The 22,056-nt window shown below is 39.6% G+C and overlaps 1 long non-coding RNA gene across 1 annotated transcript; it reads left to right on the forward strand.

The window, feature by feature from the left end:
* The first annotated feature begins 12,988 nt into the window (after nucleotides 1-12,988).
* LOC121880677 lies at nucleotides 12,989-20,860 on the forward strand. Its single transcript, XR_006091622.1, has 2 exons — nucleotides 12,989-14,030; nucleotides 20,510-20,860. It is a non-coding gene; the product is annotated as an uncharacterized LOC121880677 (long non-coding RNA).
* Nucleotides 20,861-22,056: the final 1,196 nt, after the last annotated feature.

The following is a 22,056-nucleotide window of genomic DNA, read 5'->3' on the forward strand; positions in this document are numbered from 1 at the left end:
GTGTATGCTTTGTGATGTTTAGCGGCAGTACTGTTATGTCCATCCACCCCTCTTGGTTAGCTGCCACCTGCCACAGCTGTTCCTCTTTGCTGATGCAGTTTGTGTTTGGCAAATGTTATCATTACCTTCCAGATTGTTCCCTTTGCTGCATGGAATGATTTTGCTGTTTTACTGGCTGATGATCCTGCTATGATTTGGCCTCTTTGAATGTTTGTCTATTTGCCTCATGTTGCTTTGAGAACTCATCTAAGTGCTGATAATCTGACCTTTTTACAGCTGACATGCTGCTAATAGTAAGTAGATAAGTACCTGTAGATGTTTTTTTATATATATATATAATTGTGATTTAGTTAAAGTTCTAGATAAAGGTACGGGCAAAAAAAATCTCCAAATGTAAACAAAATGTTCAATTCATTAATTTGAAAAAACAAATTTGAATCTGCTGTTACTCAGAAATTGATTTAGGGCTTGATTTAGACCAGAACTAAATTGAAAGTTGTTTTTTGTTTCTGCAACAGCATACATATATGCTCTGTAAATCACATGTCCTGTGCTTTCCTTTGAGAACTGTGTTTGAGAAACACTGCTGGTCCTTAGCTTGTAAGCTACAGTTAGAAGCACAAGTCTGCACTGCGTCTCAATGTGCACATTAATTGCATCTCATGTTGACGTGTCTGCTACAACTATTTATTCATCAAAATTATAGCTTACTTTTGCAATAATTAAAAACTTTGGTAATTTATTGAAATTTCTTGTATAGATGCCTTTCTGACTCCTGAGTGATGATAATGCAAACCTGCCAGGTTTTTCATGTTTGTTATTTTTTTCAAATTATGAATTTTCTCACTCATCTCCCCGGCGTGTATGCATGATAAAGCAAGGTGAGCCAATAAAAAAAGAAAAGAGAAAGACAGAGAGAGCTCTCACTAGACTAGCTCCAGAGGCTTTATCACTCACAGCTTTGCCTGATTTCAGCTCAGAGGCAGTGGAGAGGCACTGGGGGAGATGTGTTGGATCTAAATCAAAGGCAGACAGAGTCTGCAAGGTTCGGGTGAGGTCAGAGGTGTCCTGGAAGATGGAGCTTTCTCTTTGCCATGCAGTGTAACCCTTGAGCACAGTTTACATTTCAGAGCGGAAGGGTTCAAACTCGCACATCTCCTTGCTGACATCTCCCTCCATCCACTGCTGGGGCTGCACACCGTTATACAGTTAGGGCTTTTATTCTCTCAGTGCCTGCTCCCACTGTCTTCTGTTAGGAAATACAATAGGACGCTTCCTGCTTCCTTTCAGTGCAGACACTTTGCTACTTGCTCTCACCTATTCTTGTATTTTTTCTGCTAGAAACTATGAGCAGAGGCTCCTGGATACTTATAAATCACAGGGACTGCAATTTATTTAGATAAAGTAGGCTACTACCATATTTTTAACACTTTTATGACCTCCTCAGTACTAAATGAGCATGACCTACCAACAGCACAAGCCTGTACTGCAGTGACTGGAAGTGTTGTACTTGGCTAAAGCTAATTAGCAGCAAGATGCCCCCCTTCTCCACAGACGACTTCCACAAACTTCTACAGAATATTGCAGTGCTGCAAACCAAAATTCACTGGTTACAAGTGAACATGGAAGTGAATGGACTATGTGGGAATGATACTACTTTTCATGGACTCAAAGCAATCGACAAGAGCATGCTAACACATTGCTAATTAGCACCAACAAGACTACCAAGAAACAGGAGGCTGTGTACCAGATAATAAATCTACAAGTGGTAGTTCTCTTTGGAACTCTTTTGGTGCAAAGCCTAAGAGTAAATCATTTCCCCTGGAAATCAGAGGACAAGTAACAGGCAGAGTCCAGCGGTCTGAGATTTGTGATGCGACTGGCTGCCCTGCATTATCATCCCGACAGAGCAGAGAGTAGGACACAGTCATGGACAGCTGCGAAAGGGAGCAAAACCCCCCCTAACAACCAAGTGTGCAACTGGAGAACAGATTTGTTCTACAGTTGCAAGACCCTGGATCTCTGTCTGATGACCTGGAGAACCTCTCTTCATACACCACGTTCTTTCTGCATCTCAAGCTGCTGTACACCTGCAGCAATACAACCAAGGAACATACTGGGAAACACTAAATCCTGAGCTGTATTGCCACTTTTTTGCAACTCGCTCTTCTCTGAATTGCCATCTGTGCAGTGTACCATCCCATCTGGCCACAGCATGCACACTGCATAACTTCAGTGACCTGGGATGCAACATTTCAAGCTGTTGATTCCTCCACACCTGCTCCTTCTGTGGCGGAGCCCATGCCGGACCAACTTGTCCTCACAATCCAACTAAGAACAGGTTGTGTAAGTATCTCAACACCCTATTTAAAATCAGTGCTCTAGCTACTGCCTTAAAGAATCACTGCCAGTTTGATAACTTCCTCATCCAAGGTTTTTAACCAGGGTGTCCACCCAGGTTTGCAGGTTATGCCCGATTCCTCCTAAACATGCCACAATTTGTAGTCAGCCATCTCTGAGCCCGACACAGTCGACAAACTCCTACATAAGGAAGTTAAAGACGCATTAATGATCAGCCCATTTTCCAGCCCATCTTTCCCCACATTTAAGAACAGTCTATTTGGCATTGCTATAAAGAAATATTCAGGAAAAAAGACACTCATCCCAAGCATCAATAGCTTAATTCCCAACCCATACTTCTCCATGCAGTATGCAACAATCAATCACGCCATCTGGCACCAGTTCCTGTCCTCCTGGAACGACATCCCCCTCTTTTATGACTACATCACCAAGCCAGAAGACATCCAGCTGTTCACTGATGCAGCCTCTTCTATCAGCTTTGGTGGCTACTATGGCGGCAGGTAGTTCTCAGCTGAATGGTTGCCCGAATTCTCATCTCTCAATCCTCCACCATCACCATCGACCCTCTTCCTGATTCCAGTCTCACCGTTTTCAGCCAACATCTGACCCCGCAGCTGGAACATTTAGTCAGTGCTTCATGATACGCCATCCTCAACAGTATCACTCGCCGAACACTCTCATCATATCTGACTGGATGGAACTGCTTCAAAGCTTTCCATAGCCCTTCATTCCCTTCACTTGATGCCCCGACCCTCTCCAGCTTCATCACATTCACTCGTTCCATTCTCAAGATTAAATCTTCCACCATGCAGGTCTACATCAATGGAATTAACTTCTTCATAAAACTGTTCTCAGGGGCACTGTGTCAAGCCTTGTCCCACTCATACATACACCAAAGCGTTTACCCCTCACTTCAGACCTTCTTATCCACTGCATCAGAATTCTCTGTACTGTCTCCATACACAAAGTTTTAGAGTCCATGTTCCTACTGTTCCTTCTTCAGCTTTCTGTGGGTTCACTGCTTCTACCCTCAACTACAATCCATCCCAACATGCAACAATGTCTGACATTTCCATTCATTCTTCCAACACTCTCATCTACCACCTCCAATGCAGCAAGACCAACCAATCAGGTCTACCTAAACTCATCTACCTCTTTCAACTAGACTCCTGCCTAAGTCTATACGAACCTTTATGTGACTACATGAACTCAAGACTAGCCAGTCAAGCTTCCCCTCAAGACCTTCTGATTTTTTCCCTAATCCCTTCATCCCTCATCCTTCCCTCCGGACCCTCAATCCATCCCTCCTATCCCTCATCTTGGCTCTCCTCCATTCATATTATCCAATAAACTATTCCAAATCCATATTTTCATTGGCATTGTCTTTGTCAGCATAAAGAAGTTTTATAACTTGGTTCAGGAACGAAGACCATTATCCAATAAACTTGACCAAATCCATATTTTTATTGGTGTGGTCTAGCAAATTTTGCCATTACAATCTTGCTTGTTTGATATTTAATGCTTTCAATGTGAAGATCTAAATTTTCTTTCGAAAAGTGCTATATAAATGCATTTTTATTACTAACATTATGTCGGATGAAAAGAAAAAAAACCTAAAAGGAGCAAAGTGGTGACTTTGCCATGAAAATGAAGTAGTATTATGTAAATGATTATTATGCAGAATTCATCAAGACAAGTTGGGTTTAAGACAAACAACATCAACATCTAATTCAAATCTTACTAAAATATGATAATATACATATACTTCAACGGAAGTTAGAAAATATCAAATTGTACAAGCTTGTTTCAAATATAGGCCTGCTTCTCTCTACAGACGAGGTAAATACAGGCACCCTCCTCTATTTGAGAATTTACAGTATCAGCACTGGGCAGCTCTTTCCCTACAATCTCATTTAGCTTTCTAAACGGAAGCAAAATGAGGTGTAATTCAGCCAGAAATTAGGAATCTTTTTTCTAATGACATTGATTTGATTTGGCCTTAGCTAAACGCTTCGCCCACAGCACTATCTGAGAGTCTGAGCTTTATTCAAATGATCCCCACATACATTAAGAGGCTTTTAGCTGCTTCTCCATCCATGAGGAAGGCCCTGAGCTCCAGATGAGATTAGATGTGACTGCATGATAATGGAAGCACTAATGCAATGACAGCCAGATTCACGCCACGCAAAGGTTACGGCCCAGGCAAATTCTTAATCAGCTCGAAATGTCAGATAGCTAACCTTGGGTCCAAATAAGGGCGTATCTGGGCATTAGGAGGCAGACCACGTCAGCATGCTGATGAACCAGGAGGGTGGGGGCGGTCAGAGAAATCAGCAGCCAAACTTTCTTTGGAACATGAGATGAGTGTCAGTAAGCATTATCCATCATGATGAGCCTAGTGAAGACATTTCATTTCTATTCAAATGGATTAGCCTGATTCAGGCACAATATGGGGTAAGTTCTTGTTGTCCATTAGAAGGCGATTTTCATAATTTCAATGTATTTTATGGGTTTCATGTCAGTGTCAAGAAGTGATCACAAAACCATGAATGAAATATGCTTATTCACAATGTCTTCAGACAACAGAATTTTCCAAAAAAAAGGACCCTTTAAATCTGAATTTTGAAAAAACAAAAAGTCTCTTTCCAAGCTCTTCAAGCATCTGCGCAGTGCTTCTGCCCACAGCTCATGGAATAATAATTATGTATTGTGCACAGTAGATATGACTGTCTTTGTCTTTGTCATCAACTGCTTTATATATTTAGTTTGCTATACACTAAAATCTTAAATTCAAGGTCCACTTCTTAGTATTTTCCACAGCTTTCAGCCACATCTCTGCCTTGTCAAGATGAAGTTTGCTCAGTTGACTTATGTAAGGTACTTTGGTGATGTGATAATTGATTTGATTGATTTATTTGATCTTTATTTCGGTTTATTAAAATATGAGACAAAACAACAAAAGAAAGAAAACAGGGAAGAAAAAGAAAGAAAAACACTGTATGCATAGCCAATACTGAGGTACGTCGACTGCAAACATAATATATCCTTACCCATAATGCACAAATGATGATAAACAATTTTTAGTACATATGTATGATATATCACACAGCTGTTTTTATACTTCAACTGACACCTAAACCGCTGTCAGTGCTTATATACCAACTGACACTGACAACTGCTTTCATAACTTACACTTCAACTGCTTTGAATATAGAGATGAGCTGAAGATGTTAATGATAATTATTATGTTATATAATTGATACTGATATGATATGATATGATATGATAACCAATAATATTACAAATACAAAAATGTGATGAGGATCCCAAAGACGAAGATATTTTTTCATTGACAAGTCTATTTTTTAATACAACACCAATGTTTAGAGAGCCTCCACCATGCCTAAAATAAAGAATACATTTATTTATTGTAAACTTATTTGTAAGATAAGATAAGAACAGACTTTATTGTCCCAGAGGGAAATTTGCCTTGGACACACAATGTTGCTGCTGCTGCTGCACAGTATCAAATAATTCAACAACACTACACATCATACATGCTGACAGTGTGCTTGTTGACAACCCCCAGGACAGAGGGACTAAAGAACTGTGTTGTGTTCTTGATAACTATGGACAGACTCAGCATGTGACAGAGCCCACACACAACACGGGGCACACTCTGGACTAATCATCTCCAAGGGTCTGAACATTTCTTAGGTTGTGGTGACTGATGTTGCTCTCTCTGATCATTCCTGTGTTTTCTTTGAGAAAGCTATCTCCGTGTACACACATTTTCAAACAGAGGTAATCACAAAAGCGTATATCACTGAAAACACAAGTAAAATATATATTCAGGCTCTCTCTTCCACACCTGCCCTCTCTTGGGTCTCAGTCAATGAGCTTGTAGATGAGTTCAATTATAAATTTCAAATGTTATTGATGCCATTGCACCCACTAAGGTGAGGATAGTCTCTGGTAACAAAAGATCTCCATGGAGAAATGCCACATTGGTCAGAACAGAAAAAATAAAGTGTCGAAAAGCTGAACGCAAGTGGCAAAAGACAAATCTCCAGGTTCATTATAACATCTATAAAGAGAGACTCCACATTTGTAATTTGGAACTGAGAAATGCAAAGTGGTCCTTCTTCTCTGACATCATCACCAAAAACAATAATGATGCACGTGCCTTCTTTGCTGCAGTCGACAGGCTAACATACCCTCCTGTGTCAGTAGCCTCTGAACTTCTATCCACCAAGGCCTACAATGAATTTGCCTGACAACATTCCGAATATTAGACAGGCAGTCAGTGCCTCTATATCAGGTACCAGATATGTATTATCCCTGTATCCACTTAAAACAATTCAAATTGTATGACACAATTTGATCCTATCAACCACAAAAACTTGGAAGACATTATATAACATCTGAAATCCTCCTCCTGCTGTCTTGGCTTTTTCGGCTTGTTCAAAAATGTTTCTAATTGCATGGCCTCAGATCTTCTACAAATTGTTAACACGTCTCTTCTCTCAGGTGTCTTTCCACAAGCCCTGAAAACTGCAGTCATCAAACCTCTCTTAAAAAAGAACAAGCTAGCTACTTCACTAATGACCAATTAAAGGCCCATATCAAACCTCCTGTTTTTAAGTAAAATCATTGAAAAAGCTGTTTTTCAACAGCTGAACAACTTCTTGGCATTAAATAACTGTTTTTTGATGTCTTCCAATCAGGAGTTCGACCACACCACAGCACTGAAACTGCTCTTGTTCAGGTCTTCAGTGACATACACTTAAACACAGTGACAGAATATCAGTAATAGTATTATTGGATCTCAGAGTTGCCTTCGACACAGTCGACCACAACTTATTATTAGACCAACTAGAAAACTGGGTGGGACTTTCTGTTACAGTACTTAACTGGTTACCTAAAGGACAGCCCAGAGAGCAAAATTGCTGTGGCCCAGATCCAGCCCACACCCAACACTTTTGACACTTTCATCGGGCCCACATACTGTGTGGAATGATGGCACTTTGGCAAGCCATATGTCAACCAAGAACAAACCAGAACCAGAAACTACAACTGGCCCACATCCAGAATACACATACCTGAGAACACTGCATCTTTACCAAAAAAGGCCATATTTGGGTCATATTTGCTATTTTACACATGGGCCATTTCAGGCTCACATCCAATTTGTCCAGGCCAGAAGAAGGCCAGCAGTGCTGCATCATTGCCTGAAGTGGACAACTTTGTGTCTGTAGGTAATTACACATTTGAGTGGACAAAAATGATATGCGGAGTTCCCCAAGGCTTCATTCTAGGGCGTCTTCTGTTCAACATCTACAGGCTTCCACTAGCTCAGATTATGGAAAACAACAAAATGTTATCATAATTATGCAGATGACACACAAATTTACATAACCATATCACCAGGGGATCAATACAAGCACTGAGTAAGTGCATTAAACAAATCAACCATTGGATGTTCCAGAATTTTCTTCAATTAAACAATGATAAAACTGAAGTAATTGTTTTTGGAGCAAAGGAAGAATGATTAAAAGTCAGTGCTCAGCTTCAACCCGTAATGTTAAAAACCACAAACCAAGCATGAAATCTTGGTGTAATCATGGACTCAGACGTGAATTTAAATAGCCACATTAAGACAAATACAAAGTCAGTCTACTATCACCTGAAGAATATATCAAGGATTAAAGGACTTATGTCTCAGCAGGATTTGGAAAAAAATTGTCTTTGCATTTATCTTCAGTAGACTTGACTACTCTAATGCTGTCTTTACAGATCTCCCTAAAAAATTGATCAGACAGCTGCAGCTGATTCAGAACGCTGCTGCTAGAGTCCTCACTACGTCCAAGAAAGTGGATCATCTCACTCCAGTTTTCAGATCTTTACACTGGCTTCCTGCCTGAACTGATTTTAAAATACTACTGTTGGTTTATAAAGCACTGAATCGTTTAGGGCCAAAATACATTTCTAATCTTCTGCTACATTATGAACCAACCAGACCTCTCAGGTCGTCTGGGACAGGTCTGCTTTCTGTCCCCAGAGTGAAAACAATATTAGTTTATCTTATGATATACTGATATAATATTGACTAATTAATATCAGACCTTTTGTCCTTATTGACAACCATTAAAATAACTTTACATACTGTTGAACTGATAAATAGTTACCTAAAGCCCTCAGACTCCACTATTTAGAAAGACTGTAGGTCTTTTATAATAAACTGGCAAAACAGCATGATTCATCCTCTGTCTGCTGCTCATGCAAAGAGACTCTCTGATGGACAGGTAACACTGGAAGAGAAGAGGGGCTGAATGTCAAGATACAAACATAGCCATTACATACATTTTTTTTTTGTTTTAGCTATCAGCATAACAAGTTCCATATGTAAAACATACCAGCTGTGGATAAGGAGTGGACTGGGAGTTGCAGATGCTGCTTTTCAAAACAAGTTAAAGTTCTGCCTGTTCAACAGGTGTTTTATATGTTGCTCGTACTGTTTTCCTTACTGGCAGATTTTGCTGCACAGCAATGAGCATTGTTGTCAAGTAAAAAATAATCTAAAGTCGGTTTCATTGCCTCTGCTCTCAGGTTACACTATTGTCTGCTGTGTGTGTGGTGGAGGAGTACTGAGGAGAGGGAAGAAAGGCAAAGCGGTCAGACTGTACTATACTCTACCATAAAACCATGTTTTTCATTCTGCTACTCTCAGTCCCTTTCAGTACAGACAGAAGACCTGACCTTAGAAAAAAATATACATTCAGAAGCAGGTTTTGACTGGCATACCTAGTCAGCAGCCAAGGCTAATTCAATTTTCTTATTTATAGTTCAATCATAAATTGAGATTATGTATCCCTATTTATACTCTATACAATAGATACACATATATTATATATACATATGGTTCAAAGAGATGCACTCACTTTAGTTGTTTAACTATAAATATACTTTGACAAAAAATATTGACTTAAATACCACTTACTAGCCTATTCTAAAGCTTTCAACCTCATCTTATGATCTTCGTCAGCAGATAGATACAGCTCACTAGACCTGGAACTGGTCACATGATTAGAGTTTATCACATATCCTTCACTTATCAACTGACACTTCATCTTTGAAAGGTTACAGCTGTCACTGCTTACATAAAAATTATCACTTTAATATATAATTGAAATGGTAACTGGTAACTGTAAGACATTTTATACTAACTGTTGACAGCACTGCAGCAATATTAAAGGGTTATTGTAGTGATTCTTTTATTCAGTTGAAGCTGTAGTATAACACAACAAAATACTTTTAATTATATTTTTTGAGAAAATATAACATGAAAATGATGTTATCCCATGCACTGTTTCTTGTCAAGCTTTACTGAGCTGTAGCTTTCTATCATTTTGCATATTTCTTCCTACCACATGTATTTCAGCCAGGTGGCTGTCAAGTGTGTATTGTTCTGGTGGAGTGTTGGCAGAACTGAAGGCGGTCTCTCATGTGGATTGTGGTTTCACCCTGTGGTGATGTGGTCTGACTGCTGCACTGTTCACAACGCAGGTCTCAGCCTGTCAAACACAACTAGTGGATGGAGGGAGAACTTTATGAACTCTGAATGGACCCAAACACACACACACACACACACACACACACACACACACACACACACACACACACACACCTTTGATGACCTTGATGACCTTTCTGTGGACACATCAGTGTTGTAGATAAACCTGTTTCTCATTTTACCATGCAGCTCTTTTGTTCACACTCTAGACATTAACTCGTTTAATGGGTTCATTAAAAGTCAGATGACCATGTAAACAGTTGTGATTCTAACGATCTAATGATCATATCTGCAGTGTTGCAATACCTGCACAATCTTCACTGACAATGTATTTGATTTGTTTTCTACAATATCCACTTGTGCCAACTAAAGCATAATCAACATTTATTTAGGCAGTAGTTTTAGGTTTGGGAAAGATGGTTAAATACTGAAAAAAATGAACTGACTTGAAGCACAATAGAATATGTGTTTTCTTTTTCAATATTTACCCAAAACTACCATCTTTCCCTACCTTCAACCAGTTTTTTTAGTAGCCTAAACCTACTACAAGTTGGACGGATGCAAAACCCCAGTCTCCATTGTCAAAGTCCAAGCGAATGAAAGACACAATAGGCAGCTGGAGCCAGAGGGTACTTTCAACTTAAAATATACTGAAAATGTTAGTAGAAAAATAAAAATAAAAAGGTTACATTCTAAGAGTGCATTCAGTGCACCAATAAACTGTTTTCAAACAGTGCTAGACAATTTGAACATATAACATAAATCATATGAAATTGGTAGCTTAATTCAGTTCACTTTCAATGGAAGGAAATGTCTCTCTGAAGTGTAACAATGTTCAGGTTTTCCTTTGGTCCACTTCTTTAAGTTCAACTTTGTGCTTTTGTTATGTCAGTTTGTCAGTTCAGCTGGCTTCAGTCAGTTAGAGAAGTTTCACGTCAGTTTTAGTTCCAATGTGCTCTTTGGTGTGTCAAGAAGTAAGATGTGGGGCTGTTGAATGAAAACTTTCGTTAAAGGTTTCTTTGGCTTCTGCTTGCCGGTAGCAGCACACAACAGAATTTGTTCACTCAGTGATGAAATGTTTCTCACAGAGATGCACCTTTGGAGTGATTTTATCAGTCCTTTGTCATTTCATGTGTCCCCAAAGAACAATAATCAGTACTATTAAAAATAGTGCCAATAGTGTACAAAGGCTTCATCAAGGCAAACGATGGCTACTTTTAAGAATCTAAAATTTAAAACTTATTTTGCTTTATTTACACGTTTTTGCTTTCGACATAATTCCATATGTGTTTCATAGTTTCGATGTCTTCGGTATTGCTCTACAGTGTAGAAAATAGTAAAAGTGAATGAGAAGGTGTGTGCAAACATTGACTGGTACTGTGTGTGATCATGTTACCTTTACCTCACAGAGTTTAGTTGGGAGTTGGCAGAGGGTATGAAAGAGTTTTGGCTAGTTGTAGAAAGAGAACCAAGAGGCAAGATCTAAAACTCTAGATATAAGTGATGTGAGCTGTTATATCAACAGGCTTGTACTTTTGACTTTAATCAAAAAACCAGATACACAGTTGACCATCATTTCTACTGATACTTCAACCAGACAGTTTCATGTCTATCCAAGCCTTGGAATCGTCTAAATTGTCAGTCGTTGTCTATGAGAGACACCCAAAATAATAAGCTTATATAAGCTAACTGATGAATAGAATATTCACCAGTGCCCCCACCATGTATGTGTTGTCAAACTGGAAAAACGGTTTCTCGATTTGCTTGTGTTTCATTTATTTCATTTTTTTTTTTTAAATATGACATAATTAGTGAAGATGTGTTTTCTTAAAGGATAGGTTCAAAAAAAAAATTTAAAGTCTTAAAACAACAGTGAGGTGCCCAAATGAACAGTGAAAGAGGTTTTTCTTACTGTAATCATTCCTCCTGCTCATACTGGCTGTTAAAAGATCCCCTTGAAATGTGCTTTCAATGTAAGTGATGGGAGCCAAAATCCACACAGTCATTTTGTGCAAAATTACATTTAAAAGCTGATGTGAAACTTATATGAGGCTTCAGCAGTCTGAGTTAATCATATCAAGTGGATATCTGCCACATTTACAGTCTTTTTAGCATCAAATTCCCTCTTTGTGTTTCCTCGGACAGTGTTTCCCTGTTGAGCTGCGGTGGAAGTAGAGTAACAAAAAGAGGAACTTTGGCACTAAAAAGACTGTAAGGTTGAAAAATATCTACTTGATTTGACTCATTTGGACGCTGAAGCTTCATATTAGCTTCAGATAAACTTTTAAATACATTTTTGCACAGAAGGAGGACTGTGGATCTGGTCCCCCAATCACTTGGGTACCTGTTGTTTTAAGACAGACTTGAAAATGTATGAACTTGTCCTTTAAGTTATCATTGAGCTCTCTCTTCTACTGGCCTTGTGATATAAAAATAGCATTTTAGATTTGAACATCAATGGAACTTGCTGAGGTGTACAACTCAAACACAGGTATGATCTGCTGTGCACCCCTGCAGCACTGGATGCTGTGATTAGAGAGGAAAACCAGGCTTACAACCTTCAGTAGATAAAAATGGAGACTTAAACATTAATAACACTGAAGGCAGCCAGCGCCAACCTGGAAACTATTAATCTTGGCACACTCCACACACAAGTGCTGCACTCATACTCCCCTCACTTATGCACACCATCTCTAACACTGTCACACTAACATGCACACACACACTCACAGGTAGGGCTGTAGTCAACCAAAGAAAATTTACCTACTCTTCAACCAATCGATTGGTCAGTGGAGGGGGAGCAACGTTCACGTAATATAGTAATCAAGCCAAGTTAGCCCTCCAAGCTAATGCATGTTAACTAATGTGTGCTAACTATGCTGTATCATTATCTAGTGATAGGATATCAAACAAAAGCCTGAGCCTATATCGTATTGAATTGATGTGAGCTGTAAATTCACCACTTCTCAGCAGAGGGCAGAAGATAACATTACTCGAAGCCCGGGCAAGGCCTTTCTTCCTCTGGACAGCCCCCCTGCTCCTGCCTCCATCTCAGACTCACCCTGGCCAGCGGCTGACTCCTCAGCCTGCCGCTGGGTGTGCAGCTCTATCCTCTTCTTAATCTTTTTTCCATTTTACAGCAGGTAGCAACCAGCGTTTAGGTGCATTACCGCCACCTACCATGATGGAGTTTGGACCAGAATTATCTGCCTCCTGAAACAAACACAGTGTTATCTTCTTGCTAAACTTTCAAGGGTTGGAAGCCCAAGACGCGGCGCTCAAGGTGGGTCCAGGTGTAACACCAGCGACTGTCTGACCAATGAGAATTTGGTTGAACAAGAGCATATCGACCAATTGATCAACAGAGAGACCACAGCTCTACTCACAGGAGAGTGGAATCTGAGCCACGAGATAAGCGGAGGGTAGATCCAGCTGATCCTGAGATTCCGACTGCAGATTAGAGGAGTTAAACCTCAGTGTGGCCAGACCAATGCTCCTGTATGCAGCTTCTCTGATAACAGTGAGGAGCAGATGTGGAGATAGCGTGTGAGACGGGTTGAAGTGGAGCAAACTGAGCAAAGAGAGGGGAGTCTAGACACAGCATAGTTGTAAAGCAGAATAAAGTTCACTGTGGGATCATCAGAGAATAAATACAGCAGGTGATGCTGTTTTCCACCTAGACTGTATTTTTCCACCTTTAATCATTTAATTCTGACAACAATCTCAAAACAAATCTGATTATACTCTGATTCCTTATGTGTATATGTTTTATGCTTGTATCAAAGTCACGATTACGTGGGAATGCAGTTAAGAGTTGTAATGGTGGCTCTGTGATAGAACAATCACAGGAGACATGTAACAAGGAAACACGGAGGTGGTGAAAAGGGGAATGTTCATTTGACAGCTAATTCATGTTTATTACAACTTGAGTCTTATCTTTGCAGTTTTGACAATGATTTCTATCAGTTAGGACAATGACTCTCATCAAAGTCATTTCTGAGACCTGGGATCGTGATTCGTCAGAACTGTTGATTGTAAACAAGCTGACAGTTTATCTATATGATCTACACCACTCTATCTGGAGGTGAAACTGACAGTGAGTACATGCGAGACGTTAATAATCCCTCATTGCACAGGAAAACTGTGTGCAAGCATACCGTAACAACAGTAGGTCAAAGCTGAATGACAAAGTTTGTCTGTAGATAAACTATAATGGATGTTGTCTTTGTTTTATCTAAATACATACATCTGACAAACCTTGGGGGTTGTTTAAACCCTAAAAAAAACCTATAAAAATGAGACCAAAGACCAAAATTTCTTTAACAATTTGCTTCTGTTTAGCTGTGAAACAACACTTCATTGTATCAGCCTAGTGCACAAACAATTAAGTGCAAAACACAGTGACTGGGTTGTGGAGCCTTAACGAACGTCAAGTGATGCCTCTTGCACACCAAACATGTCATACAGACAGAAAGCAGTCATATGTTCAATATTCGGTAATGCAATTTAGTCTTCTATGAACACAATTTCTAGGAGACAGGGATGTTGTCAGGATCTAGAGAGTGAATAAGACACAAGTGCTGCTTTTCTGGAGTGCTGAAGCATGTTGACACTAGGAAATACAACGATTCCATATCCTGACACAGCTGTTGTTTCAGTCGTGTGAATAATTGATGTGGATGTGTGTGTGTGATCAAAAGAAAAGTAAAACAATTTTGATTACCAGTTATTTTTCAAGTATTTCTTAATATAACAGTCACATCTCTATATGTGATGTATACTGAAGCAGTTTTTGCTAATCATTCTTCTTGTCCATACTGGCCTTTACTGAGATGGAAGACGAAAATCACAGTCCTCGCTCAGTGTAAAAATTCAGCTGGAGCTAATATGAGGCTTCAACAGTCTGACTAGACAAATCAAAGTTACATCCTTTTTAGTAAACGTCTTTATTTTTTCCTGGACAGTCTTTTCTTGCTTCCTTTTCACACCGAGCGAGGACTTTCGATTTCATTCCCATCACATACGTTAAAAATTGCATTAAGAAAGTGTTTCCTATGGGCCAGTATGAACAGGAGGAATGATTACAACGACTCACGATGATTTCAGTGTACATACGGGCATGTGAGTATTGTTTTAAGATAGACTTACTCATTTGAGTCATTTATAAAACAAAAACACCAAATATTCTCTGGTTCTTTGGAAACGTTAAGATTTACTGCCTGTCTTTGATGGCGAGGAGCTGTACTGTAATAGTATGAGTCAGATCATTTGGACGTGAGTCATGAATGTGAAAACTGAATATATTTGAGTTTTGCAATGTTGGTTAAATTAAACAAGCTATCTAAAGAAAAAACCTGGGGTTCTGGGAAATTGTGATGAGCATTTTTCACAATTTTATAGACTAAACGAGTAATCAATAGTGAAAAAAAGTCTAGCTCATCAATGAAGCAGGACGTGGCATGACTTTAGTCAAGGTGCTTTGGTGCAATGTAAAAGACCTGAGAGTGAAAGACAAAAAAAAAACAAAAATAACCAAAGTTACCTCTCTTCTGCCGACTCACCTGAAAGAATCTCATTAGTATGGCCTTCAGTTTAGAGTTTTAGTGTCCCATGCTGCTCTAAATGCTGTTTCAGAGGATTTTCCACCCTGACAGGGACAATATTCTGAAGAGTCTATCAGCTAACTGTTCTACCCACAGGCTCACACTGTATCTCACCCAGCAAAAAAACCATCCTGTCTGCCTCAACGTCTTCATAGTATGAGGAGCGGCGTAGAGGGCTACACAAGGTTATAGAGGATCCTCTCTTTATTTATCCACCTGAGCTCTGTCAAAGCCCCCTCCCAGACTCCTTTGCACCTCCCAGAATAGAGCAGCCTGGGTGAGCTGGCGGGCCTGATTACACCCCGCACATTTATCAGTTTCCAAGGCTATCATTATCCCTCTGGGGGAAGTTGTGAATCCACTGCGCCGTTTGACAGGTGCGGGGCAATTTTGAGATTATTTATAATGACGGCTCAACCTCAGAACCCACCGTCACTGGCAGCTGTCCTCAGCAACACACAGGCAGGCACAGACTTTTAGTGGCAGAGCACTTGAAACAGCAAAAGAGACGAGGATAGGGCAAAAGATCTTAAGAGATACATTAGTGGAATAAATTAAGTTCATGATTTGGGCCATTTCTGTTTTTATTTCCCAGTGAGTCTAATCCTTAAAAAGAGATACGTCACAGCAAGTTAATCATTTATATACTTTTGAAAATCAAAGTGTCAAACTTCCGGAATGGGGTGCAAACAAAAGTGCTGAACTGCTGTTGAACTTTTAAATACTGGTTGAGGAGAAGCACTTTTGGAACTGCAAGCATGTATTTATCCTTCAAGAGGAATGCTAATCTGTATGTAAGGAAATAAAACAACCTGATGTTGTCAGCTCAACAACAAGACTAGGTCAAAACCTTGTATATGGCTGGACCATGTATGGTCAGTGTGTGAAATTATGGCCAGTTTGTTACAGGTATAGTCAGTGGTAGTGTCTATAATGTGAATTCCTGATTAAATTAAATTAAATTAAATGTTCATCTGCACTTTCTGGTCCCAGTAATATTTGTTGGTAATATCATATGACATGGTTAAGCTATGTTTGAGTAAAAAAAAAAAAGCAAACAAAAAAAAAGAAAAAAAAAAGGATATAAATTCAGTTGCAAGAACAATACTTTCCACTCATATCTCAGGATGTTTGTTTACTGATTTTATTTCTAATTACTATTGTAATTATCTGTTAACTCCCCCGGCTCTTTCATCTGTTTCACTCTGTGGATGTCTCCCTTTTTTCACTCTGTATTGAGTGTTTTGCAGAATGATAGTTATTTGGGGTGTTTTAACGCCTTGCGCCTTTTTTCTGCCTCTTTGCTGGTTGACAATCATGGAGACTGTAGTGGAAATTGTAAATTTGACAGCATTTTGGGTGCAAATTCAGGAGGATTATCTCTGCCTGGTTACCGCAGTTAAAGTCAAATCAAGCGCACCTGCAGAGCAGCTGCTACACAGTAACCTGATATAATGGCTACATGAGTCGCATATTCTACCTGCAAGACTTGTGTTTTAATGCTTCTGTTCAGAATTTGTGATGTGAAGACGTCAGAGAAGTAAAAAGTTCGCGTCCTGGTATTAGTTCAGTTATAAAATCCAAACACACCACAGAGCGTCTCTCCTGCTGGCTGCTGACAACGCTGCCAGCCAAAGAGTCGATCACACTGGACAGAAGAGGAAGAGATGCAGAGACGCTGAGATGCTGGTTTATGTCTGTTTACACAGGAGTATAGTGGACTTCACTGCATTTAACAGCAGGGCTGAGAGCATCAGATCTCGGAGCAGGAAACACAGTCGCTCTGCATCGTGCTGCTGTCCTCCACTTCCATCATCTCTTGCCAATTCATTTTGAAAGAGCAATGGCCAATGGGGAAACTCCAATACATGCCGGCCGACCAATGGTGAAACTTTATCACTCACTTGGTCACTCACCCACGGACAAACGCAGTTATAAGGCTGGTCTGTGGCCGGTCCAGCCAAAAAGATCAGTGACTGAATGACAAATGAAAATCAGATTGCTTTTGATAATATAAATAATACAACAGTATACTTTTAAACTGTCTGCCTCAATCATATAGCACTGGACTGGAGCTGCTGAGTCGCCTCTTGCTCTTTAGTCTTGTGTTGTGTTGCTGAGCAGAAAGTTCAGCTAAAGTCACTTTGTAATAAAATGCTTCTCTCTCTCTCTCTCTGTTTCTCTCTGCTATAGTCTCTCTCCCTCTGTGTGTGTCTGATGAAACAGTGGCACAGATTTTACACCTGGTTTTCTCAGACATTCAATTTCAGACGCAGTTGTCAGTCTGTGGTGATAATTGGTGCAGCAGATATTTGTATAAATTTCCATTCTCTCCTCTCATATTTTGCAACTCTAAACAGGAATACCGACAGCATGAGCCCAAACACGCAGTTTTCAGCAGTGCCACTTTTCTTACATTTTACTGGTGCAAAATATTGGTACAGCCATTTCGTAAGTAGGAAGAAATGCAGTTTGGCTGTTTAGCGTCACACATTTTTATGCCTTGGTTTCACTGGGCACGGCTGGTTCGCGTTCTGGCATGGTTTTGTTTTGTCCTCTGCATGGCTTCATACCCCACTGGGAGTGTTTCTGAGGCAGAGTGATTGCAGTCAAGCCAGCCACCTTTTACATTTAGTTGCTACTACAGTAATTACGGTAGCTTATGTCGAACAAGTGCCTTCAGGCTGCTTTAATTACAGCAGTAGCAGTGCAACTAAAACCCGATTTTGTTGACTTGCTCGGATTTTGTTGATTTGGTGAATTTTCCTTGATTTTCATGCTTCTACTATGGGTAAGTAGGCTTCGTAGTTAAACAGCTTCTTGATTTGTCTCTTTTAATTGTGTTTATTGTTGAGACACAATCAGGAGTCTGAAAAGGGTGTTTTATGATGCTCTATGCTGTTTCTGTGTCTGAATTCCTGCCCAACTCCATCTGCTCTGTGAAGAGTGAGGAGGCTTCCTTCAAAAATAGACTAGATGCATATGTTTAGCGGAGCGGAGCGGAGGGACACTTCTGAGCCGCTTCTGAAACATGCTGCAGCACTTCTGGTGGGATCACAAGCATTGACTAGAATGGCCGCGATCAGCTCCGGCAGCCACGGCAGGGGCGGAACATGATGCAGAAATGCCATTAGTAAATATCCCTCTAAGAGTCTGCAGCCAGGCTAGCAGCTCTTATAAGGCTGTGCTTAGGCACAGCAGTGCTCTGAGGTAATGTCAGCATGCTCACAATGCTAACATGCTGATATTAAGCAAGTATAATGTTTACCACATTCACCCTCTTAGTTTAGTACAATTCATCCTGAACATGAGTGTATCAGATTTCATGGTGATGCATCAAATAGTTATTGAGACATTTCAATCTGAACTATCATTAAAGTTAATCTAATACACTGCCTAGGAGCCATGAATGTCTGTACACAATTTTGTGCCGATCCTGCTTGTAGACGAATATTTTATGGGTATATTAAAATTGTGACCTGCAGCTACTAGATGAAAAGTCACAGAATCAGCGTAGTCATTAATAATCATCCTGCGCCATGAATATCTATACGGATAGTTGTTGAGACATTTCACTAAAAACCAAACTGCCAACCTCATGATGGCGCTAGAGGAAGTGAATGACCAATGTCAGTAGGCTTCATCCTCTTGGGACCATGAATGTGTGTACAAAATTTTAATCTATGCAACAGTTGTTGAGATATTTTGGTCTACATCGGTTTTCGGTTTGCCATCCCTGGAAAAATGCCACTCGCAAGGATGAAAACTATGTTGTAAAGAAGTATGAATGGAATCAACTGTCCATTTTCCTGACAACAAATATACTTCGAATTAATCTGACAACATCACCTTGTGCGAGACTATCAAATAGACAATGGATGATACCTTGGCTCATCACATTGGGTTATACAGAGTCTTGTCAACAAAAAAAAGAAAAGAGAGAGAGAGAAACATGTAAATATCACAAATAGAGATGCAGCAATTTCTACCTTTGTTCAACCTTTGAGCCTGCACAAAGAACAGTAGGCTGCAGCTATAGTTGAAGGGAATTTTTGGAGTCACTAGAGTTGGTTTTCATGATTCACAGTTCAAAAAACTTATTTATCTTATACTGGTCCTTTATGCAGCCCCTCAGTTCAGCCTCTGTCTCTAACAGGCAGTCTTAGCTCCTGTCTCTTTAAGTTAAGTTACTTCTGATGAAAACCCAACATTTCCTGCTTTACTGTTTGATATTAAAAGCTTTTAAATCACTAAATTAAATAACTTTTATTGTGAAAAATTTACAGGAAGTGAAACATATTCCTCACTGAATTAGCGGCGCTAAACCCTGGTGGAGCAGATGACCACATAAAGAAATCCGTCAGGAGCCAACGTCAGCTTAGGCTGAAAGTAGAAAAAAACGTTGAAAACTGTACAGTCAGAGCAGTCTGGAGCCGGTGCTTTTTTTCTCACAGGGATTACTTCTACTTACCTCATTGCCTCATTATTTGACATGGCGGCCACTTTTGACATGAAAATCCGACATTGTAACATTATTTATATGACTGCAAATCAGGAAAAGCATAATGGGTCCCCTTTAATGTCTCTTGGTCAGGTATAGCTCAAGCTAGCTTTAGCTATATGCTAGCCCTAAGTAATAAGTAGTTAATTTTACAACCAGCCAGCCCTCAAAGGTCTGCATGGTGACAATCCAAGATGGATATGTTCTTTTTGATTTATATAACAAATTTAGCACAATATCAAAAAATCACTGCTCTCCTGAACATGTCCTGGAGCTCTTATTTCAGTGCCAAACCCCATTGCTAGATCACCTGTCAATCAAAACAATATGGGCAGGACTGCAATGTCCTTAATTTTTCCAGTCAATTAAGTCTGACTTGGAATGAGTGGCTCCCTTTGCTTTGTTTGTTCTGCCATGATGTCAACCACTGCTCAGGCTAATGACCTAATTCTTCTTCTATTTATACCAAAGAAACTGGAAACATGTAACCCACCACATCCTGAGGACTTTCCTAAGAAACACTCCAGCACCAGGAGAGGAAACATAAGCCATGCGACAGCCATGCTAGAGTCTGTGATGACTTTTGTTTTTATAATTCATGCCTTATGAAATTTATTCCTTTTCAGAATTTGAATATGTCTGGTAGTAACATTACATTGAGATTAATATCACTATAATATTTTTAAATATTCCTGAAATAACTTGTGAAATTTCTCTGTCATCAAAATTGTTTAGTAATTGTAATTAACTGTCGCCTCATGATTGTACAACTTTATCTTCTTTGTCATATAGTAAAATACATGCTGCTGTAGCTACTCAACAGTGAGTGTTTTTCTTTCCTCTAGTATAGTGTGCATTTTTCATCAGTTTAGCAGGGTTAAACTACACAGTCAGAGAATACTGCCTTAGTTTGTTCTATCAAAATCTAGGGAAGTTTAGCCACCCCATGCATAATACCCACCTTGGCACCAGCTATGATGAAGAGAAAAGTTGACATTAAAAAATAATGATATAATAGCAAATCATTTTAAGTGATACAGCCCTTGCCTAGAGACTACAGTGTTCACCACTATTTTACTTAGAGACTCAGAAGTATAAACTTTCTCCCAGGGGTGGGGATTGAGGAAAGATCATGGAGTCATTTGACTCAAAAGGATGTACCCTCCTGGGAACAGGAATGTGCTCAGTAAAGTTTGATCTGATGGTGATACTCATTGACTTGTATATAAATATGGACGTAATTACAGCTCTCAGAAGTGAAGCCAAAACATCTTGATCACCCCCTGGTGGCTGGCTGCAGTATAGGTCATAAGTCCTGCCCCCTCTGTGTTAGCAGATGGGACATAAGCCAAACTAAAAAATAAAGTACACATCAAATAACTTTTTCCCAAAGTGCTCATTTTTCTGATGTTTGTTTTTAATTAGTTATTTCACAAAAAAAACGGGATCTGACATCATGATTGACAGCTGTGACAGCCACTCTCAAACATCTGTCAGGCGGCAGGACAGTTGAGGAGGTGTGGGCCGTCATTCCACTGTCCTTCACTTTTGCATAACGGTAGGAAGTGGAGACGCATCATCCATATTTATATACAGTCAATGGTGATACTAGAGGAAATGTCAAGAGGTCACAAAAAGAATCATCAGCACATTTATTTCAAATGAAATACAACAGGCAAATTTATCCATGAGCATGCAACACCACTTCAATTTGAAATTGACTGGGCTGCTCTTACAGCCCTCACATGATCTCATAAATACCTTTATATTGCTACACTTTAAACACCACACAGCTTCTTCCTATTCCTAAATCTCTACTTTCAGAGTCACAGGTGTGTCCTGGACAATAGGATTAACAGATCTAAACCCTTAAGATAAGCAGTATGTCCCTTCAGGGCATTTCACTGTTCAACACTGGGAAATTCAATGAACATTGCAAAGTACATCAGTTATAAACAACAGTTTGAATAGACACATCATTAAAAATCTCATTACAAAAATGTTTTCAAGGGATGTCC

This window comes from Thunnus maccoyii, chromosome 16 (assembly GCF_910596095.1).
Source record: "Thunnus maccoyii chromosome 16, fThuMac1.1, whole genome shotgun sequence".
Lineage (NCBI taxonomy): Eukaryota > Metazoa > Chordata > Actinopteri > Scombriformes > Scombridae > Thunnus > Thunnus maccoyii.